A 7,119-nucleotide genomic window follows, 5' to 3' on the forward strand; every position below is an offset into this window, starting at 1 on the left:
CTTCAACATTTCTGCTGGTATAGTGTGAAGAACAAAATGGAAAGGGGCTTGAGTGCATCAATCTTGATTCTCCCAGAGGCTCTTCTCAAGTTCAGATAAACATCAGTGGGGTGGGGCCAGGAAGTATAATAGAGTGAAAAGAAATGAACTGATGTGAAGAGATTCACAAATAAATTTGATGTAGTTTATTTATTTAATTATTTATTTTTGTAGTACTGGGGATGGAACCTTGGAGCTTTACCACTGAGCTACACCGCCACCACTTTTTTAAATTCCATTTTTTTGTCATAAATGGATAGGACTTTATTCTTTTGTCATTAATTTTTTATTTGTTCTAATTAATCATACCTCGCAGTAGAATGCATTTATGCATTTTGATAAATTATATTAAATAGAGTATAATTTCTCTTTTTTCTGATTGTACATATTGTATTGTGAAACCAATACAATGAAGCCTAAATATTCACACTAAATATGAGGAAGAATGCCCAGTTTTAATGACTAAAGAATATGAATTCTGAAATACTTTTAAAAATATGTAGTATTAGTTCTTTCAATTGAATGCTATGTTTTAAATTGGGTAACAAAGTAGTGTCTACCTGATATTTTTAAGGGATGTAGAATGTCTTATGAAGTAGCATGACAGAATGGGTTCCACCAGGTTCCATAGCCTTCTCTCATATGCTAAATATTAAACAGCACTATTACCTTGACATTTTCCATTTATATGTAGTAAATAAAGCAAGTTATTATATAATGTTAACATTTTTGTTCTAACAACTTTTAGGATAGAAAATAAGATGAAAGACAAAAAGCAGAGATAGGAAATTTCAGATGTGAAAAAGATGTCGTAGATCAAGAATTTTTTTTTTTTTTTTTTTTTTTGTAAAGAGCCAGTTAGAATATATAGCAGAGAGCGACAGCAGCCCCAGCCGCGGCCGCCCCTCGGGTAGCAGTGTCCGCGCCAGCGCCAGGCAGCGAGTCGCCATCGTGGTGAAAATCCTAACTGTTAAGACCCAGGCGTACCCCGACCAAAAGCCGGGCACGAGCAGGCTGCGGAAGCAGGTGAAGGTGGTCCAGGGCAACGCCAACTACGCGAGAATTTCATCCAGAGTATCATCTCCACCGTGGAACCCGGGCAGCGGCAGGAGGTCACCCTGGTGGCGGGCGCAGACTGCAGGTTCCACATGGAGGAGGCCATCCAGCTCATCATCCGCATCGCCGCCGCCAACGGGGTTGGTCGCTTGGTTATTGGACAGGATGGAATTCTCTCCACCCTTCCTGCATCCTGCACCATTAGAAAAATCAAAGCCAGTGGTGGGATCATTCTGACAGCCAGCCACAACCCAGGGGGACCCAACGGAGATTTTGGAATCAAATTTAATATTTTTAATGGAGGTCCTTCTCCAGAAGCGATAACTGATAAAATCTTCCAAATCAGCAAGACAATCAAAGAGTATGCAACTTGCCCTGATCTGAAAATGAACCTTGGTGTTCTGGGTAAGCAACAGTTTGATCTGGAAAACAAGTTAAAGCCCTTCACAGTGGAAATTGTGGATTCAGTGGAAGCTTACGCCACAGTGCTGAGAAACATCTTTGATTTCAATGCACTAAAAGAGCTTTCTGGTCCAAACCGACTAAAGATCCGTATAGATGCCATGCATGGAGTGTGGGACCATATGTAAAGAAGATCTTCTGTGAAGAACTCGGTACCCCAGCAAACTCAGCTGTGAACTGTGTTCTCCTGGAGGATTTTGGAGGCCATCCCCCTGACCCCAACCTCACTTATGCAGCTGACCTGGTGGAGACCATGAAGTCTGGAGAGCATGACTTTGGGGCTGCCCTCGATGGAGATGGGGATCGAAACATGATTCTGGGCAAGCATGGGTTCTTTGTGAACCCTTCAGACTCTGTGCCTGTCATCGCTGCCAACATCTTCAGCATTCCGTATTTCCAGCACACCGGGGTCCGCGGTTTTGTACACAGCAGCATGCCCACAAGTGGTGCTCTGGCTCGGGCGGCTAACGCTACGAAGATCGCTTTGTACGAGCCCCCAACTGGCTGGAAGTTTTGGGGGAATTTAGTGGGTGAAAGCAAACTGTACCTCTGTGGGGAGGAGAGCTTTCTGACAACATCCGTGAGAAAGATGGACTGTGGGCTGTCCTCGCTTGGCTTTCCATTCTGGCCACCCGCAAACAGAGTGTGGAGGGACATTCTCAAAGATCATTGGCAAAAGTATGACCGGAACTTCTTCACCAGGTATGATTACGAGGAGGTGGAAGCAGAGGGCGCAAACAAGATGATGAAGGACCTGGAGACCCTGATGTTTTGTGGGGAAGCAGTTCTCTGCGGGTGACAAAGTCTTCATTGTGGAGAAAGCTGGTAACTTTGAATACAGTGACGCTGTGGATGGAAGCATTTCAAGAAATCAGGGCTTGCGGCTCATTTTTGCAGACGGTTCTCACATCATCTTCCGACTAACTGGCACTGGGAGTGCAGGGGCCACCATTCAACTGTACATCCACAGCTATGAGAAGGATGTTGCCAAAATCAATCAGTACCCCCAGGTCATGTTGGCTCCCTTTATTTCTATTGCTCTGAAGGTGTCCCAGCTCCAATAAAATTTTATCTATGGTCAGTGAAATTGGAATTTCATAAAATTTTATGTGCAAAGAAATATCATGTCTTGATATTTTTAGCCATTAAAAATGTTAAAGAGGAAAAATAAAGCCTTTTAGTTTATAGACTGATCAAAACAGGAGGTGGATTGGATTTGACCTGTAGGCTGTTGTTTACCTCAGACATCAACGTCTTCATATATATAAAATTCTACCACACTGGAAACAAGGATATTTAAGATCACTAAAGAGCTAAATGAAAGTCAGACATTTAAATATGCATATCAGAACTGTTGAATTTTATTAAACATATGTGAACTTTATTCACCTACCTTTTTTGTATTAAGATGATAAACAGTTTTTAACCAGCAATTGTAATCTTATTAAACTATTTTGATCCCTCAGAAACATCAGTAGGCACAATTTTTAAAATATGCTTAGTTTTAACAGAAAAACTAATTGCCAAATAATATACTTCTTTCTGTAAAATTAAAGTGAGAAAATGCAATGTTGTTTTAATTCTCCTATCCTCTGCAACCATGACTTTCATCTTTAATTTTGGGGGAAAAATTGAGAAGTGGTCACTTTTGTCACAAGAGGAGATGCTGGGGCTCTCCAGTGGTAGGCATGTACATTTTTCTGCTCTGTTTTTTTTGGACCTTCCCTTACAGAAATAGCAGATACGACTGTCAAGTAAGAGTCTGTAGAATTTACATTCCCAGAAGTAAATTATGCACAGAAAATAATTGATTTATGACATATGCTGTAGAACTACATAAACTGTTCTTGTGTATAGTAGAATGAAACAGACATTGTTACCTCATGTACATAAATGACTGCATGACCAATGTGATCCTACAATATGTACAATCAGAAAAGTGAGAAATCATACTCCATTTATGCATGACTTATCAAAATGCGTAAGTGCACTCTACTATCATGTAAAATTAATAAGAATGAATTAAAAATTTAATTTAAAAAATTAACAACAAAAGAACTGTTCTTAATGGTTATTAACCTGAACCCTTATCTGCAAATCCACATAGGGATACTTCTAGGAAAAAATGAAAAAGCTAGGACATGCAAAGACTAAGTGACTTGGCGAAGGTTATAAAGGTTATGAGTGGAATGACTGGTGTAACTTTAGATTCCCAGTTGGGGACAGGAAAGGACTGGACAGAGTACAGTACACTCCTCATGTGTTCCCTGAGGATGGGTTTTGGGCAAACCTGAGGAGTTATGTATGTTGACCCTTCAGGTTTGCTCTGAGTAATATTGGGTCACACTCTGGGTTGCTCTCCACATTCCACTTCACAGTGACCTTAGGAACACACCATAATGAGTTGTCATTGTCTTCATTATCATCAAGTCATCCATACAAAATCTTCCTTTGCAATGCACTTTTTGTACCTTGCTTTTTTAAATTTTATTTTTTAAAAAATTTGTTCTAATTAGTTATACATGACAGTAGAATGCATTTTTGACACATTGTACACAAATGGAGCACAACTTCTCTGGCTGTACACAATACAGAGTCACACTAGTTGTGTAATCACACATGTACATAGGGTAATAATGTCTGTCTGGTAATAATGTCCTCCGCACTCCCCTCTCCCCTCCTCCCCTGTGCCCAAACCAAAGTTCATTCATTCTTCCCTACCCACCTCAGATCAGCAACCACTTATCAGAGAAAACATCCATCCTTTGGTTTTTTGGGTTTGACTTATTTCACTTAGCATGATATTCTCCAGTTCCATCCATTTACCTGCAAATGCCATAATTTTATTCTTTTTTTAAGGCTGAGTAATATTCCATTGTGTATATATACCATAGTTTCGTCCCCATTCATCTGTTGAAGGACATCTAGGTTGAGCTTCTGTAAACGTCGATGTGGCTGAGTCACTGTAGTATGCTGATTTTAAGTGCTTTGGGTATAACTGAGGAGTGGGATATCCGGGTCAAATGATGATTCCATTCCAAGCTTTCTGAGGCATCTCCATACTGCTTTCCAGAGTGATTTCAGCAATCTGTAGTTCTACCAGCAAAGCATAAGTGCACCTCTTTCCCCACATCCTGGCCAATGGTTATTATTGCTTATAATTTTGATAATTGTCATTAAGAATTAAAGACCATTCTTAACATTCCTAAGGTTTTCTCTATGGAACCTACACCTAACATCATAAGATCAAAAACAAGGCAACAATATTAACAGTCACATCAACATCACCCTAGACATTCTAATAAATGTAAAAGGCAACTAAAGCAAATAAAAGATGTACAGATTTGAAAATAAGAAATAAAACTTCTTCCAGTCCCACCATGGGTAAGAATGAGATTGTGAACTCTAGGAACAGAACAAAAACCAGTGTGCCTTGAGAAGAATAAATTGTTACTGAAGGCTAGGCAAGAGCCAGATTGAATATAGCCTTGTAAACCAGAGAAAAGAGTTTGTATTGTACTTTATATGTAATTTGAATTTACTGGAGAGTTTAAAACGAGAGAATGTCATGATCTAGTTTATGTTCTAAAAAGCTCACTCTAAAAACCCAATTAAAAGATCCTGGAATGTTTGACTTCTAAGTGGAGGTGGCTGGCTCCTGTGATCCCTAGAGAAGACGGAACCAATCACTCAACATGTGGGATGGAGGCCTGGAAAGGGCTAGTAAGAGAGGAGAGATGGCCTGTGTTCACTCCACCCACCAGGCCACACCTCCTTTGCTGCTGCCTTACAACTAGGCTGCACTCAGAAATTCCCTTGGTATGATTTTCCAAGAGGCCCTTCGACTCACCTTTAAAGGCAGAAATATCTGGCTAGTCAGTCTTCACATAAGGATTCATTCTCTTGATCTGACTACTGTCTGTCGGGCACAGGGCCCAGGGTCCTTGTACCAGACCCTGAGGGATGCAGACTATAGGCCAGTGTCACAGACACTGGGACAATAATGCTCCACACAGTGAAATTGAAGGTTGAAGCAAGTGCCTGATAATGGCATGACAAGCACTGTTTAACAAGGCATTATACCAAATTTGGTAGTCTGCCAAAAATGTCATATATTTGATGTTGAGTTTGGCAATTTTTTTAAACCATGACCATTTAGTTTCTCTACTCTAGTGTGCTAATATATGAAATCACAGATTTTCAAATGTTCTACCAACTCTTTCTTAACAGATTATTGGGGAATATAAAATTTTTTCTTTTTTTTTTATTTTTACAGACACATTTGATCATTGTGCACAAATGGGGTAATCTTTTCATTTCTATGGTTGCGCACGATGTAGATTTATACCATTTTTGTACACATACATGTACATAGGGTAAGGATGTCTGTCTCAGTCCACCATCTTTCATACCCCACCCCGTCCTCCCTCTCACTTCCCTCCATGTAATCTAAAGTTCCTCCATTCTGCTCTCACCCCCCCACCCTCCCTTTCTATATGATCATTCACTTATCAGGGAAAACATTCGGCCTTTAGTTTTTCATTTATAGCAGCTCAATTCATGATGTGTAGATTGTGGAACCAAACTAGATGCCCTCAACAGATGAATGGATAAAGAAACTGTGGTATATATACACAATGTGATATTATTCAGCCATAAAGAGGAATAATATTATGGCATTTGTAGATAAATGAATGGAATTGGAGAATATAATGCTAAGTGAAATAAGTCAATCCCAAAAAAATCAAAGGCCGAATGTTTTACTGATAAGTGGAAAATAAATTTAATACCTCAGTTTCTTCCCCCGTTTTCTCCTTTCCCTTACTTTTTTGAATTTCTGTGAGTATTTAATATTGGTTTCAATTAAATATCAATTTCCAAAATGCATCTTTAACTCTTTAAATTTCTCAAAATAAACTATAAATGTTAAAATAATTCTATAATAGATACACAAGGAACCCTGAGAAAGCCTTACAAAATCCAACTAGAAGCTCATTTGTGAATGAGTAATAAAAATAATGCAGTATTCAGTTATAGATTTTTGTTGTGCTAGTGAACATCATAAAGAGAATGGTTAATTAGGAAAAAATATGTAAAATGTTAAAATAATTTGAGTAGAGATAGAAAATATTTTTACTTCATCTGAACTTTTGTTTCCTTTTTTTTAGTAAAAAGTTATATTAGGCTTAATCTTTTATTTATTATTTTATAATAATAAATTTTATTTATTATTATAATTTTGACAGGGCTGGGGATATAGCTCTAAATATTTTGGGTTAGGAAAAACCAATTTTATTTTACAAGTGCCATTAATTCTTAAATGTAATGCCTTCAAGGAAAAGTACAAACATGATATTTAATGAGGTATTCTTAAATCATCAAAGCACTGCTTGCTAGAACTTCTTGATATTCAAAAAGAAAAAAAATCATCAGCCTTTTCCTTATTAGTCCCTGTCCCCCTTATTCTTTGCCAGGATGGTAGACCTTCCTTGGTCTATGTAAAATTTTCCACATAAAGGGTACTTCTAGGATCCACTTAATTCAGTGTGGGTTACACATAAC

At 38.4% G+C, this 7,119-nt stretch overlaps 1 pseudogene; it reads left to right on the forward strand.

The window, feature by feature from the left end:
- Positions 1-639: 639 nt before the first annotated feature.
- LOC124975579 (phosphoglucomutase-1-like) lies at positions 640-3,828 on the forward strand (annotated as a pseudogene).
- Positions 3,829-7,119: the final 3,291 nt, after the last annotated feature.

This window comes from Sciurus carolinensis, unplaced genomic scaffold (genome assembly GCF_902686445.1).
Source record: "Sciurus carolinensis unplaced genomic scaffold, mSciCar1.2, whole genome shotgun sequence".
Classification (NCBI taxonomy): Eukaryota; Metazoa; Chordata; class Mammalia; order Rodentia; family Sciuridae; genus Sciurus; species Sciurus carolinensis.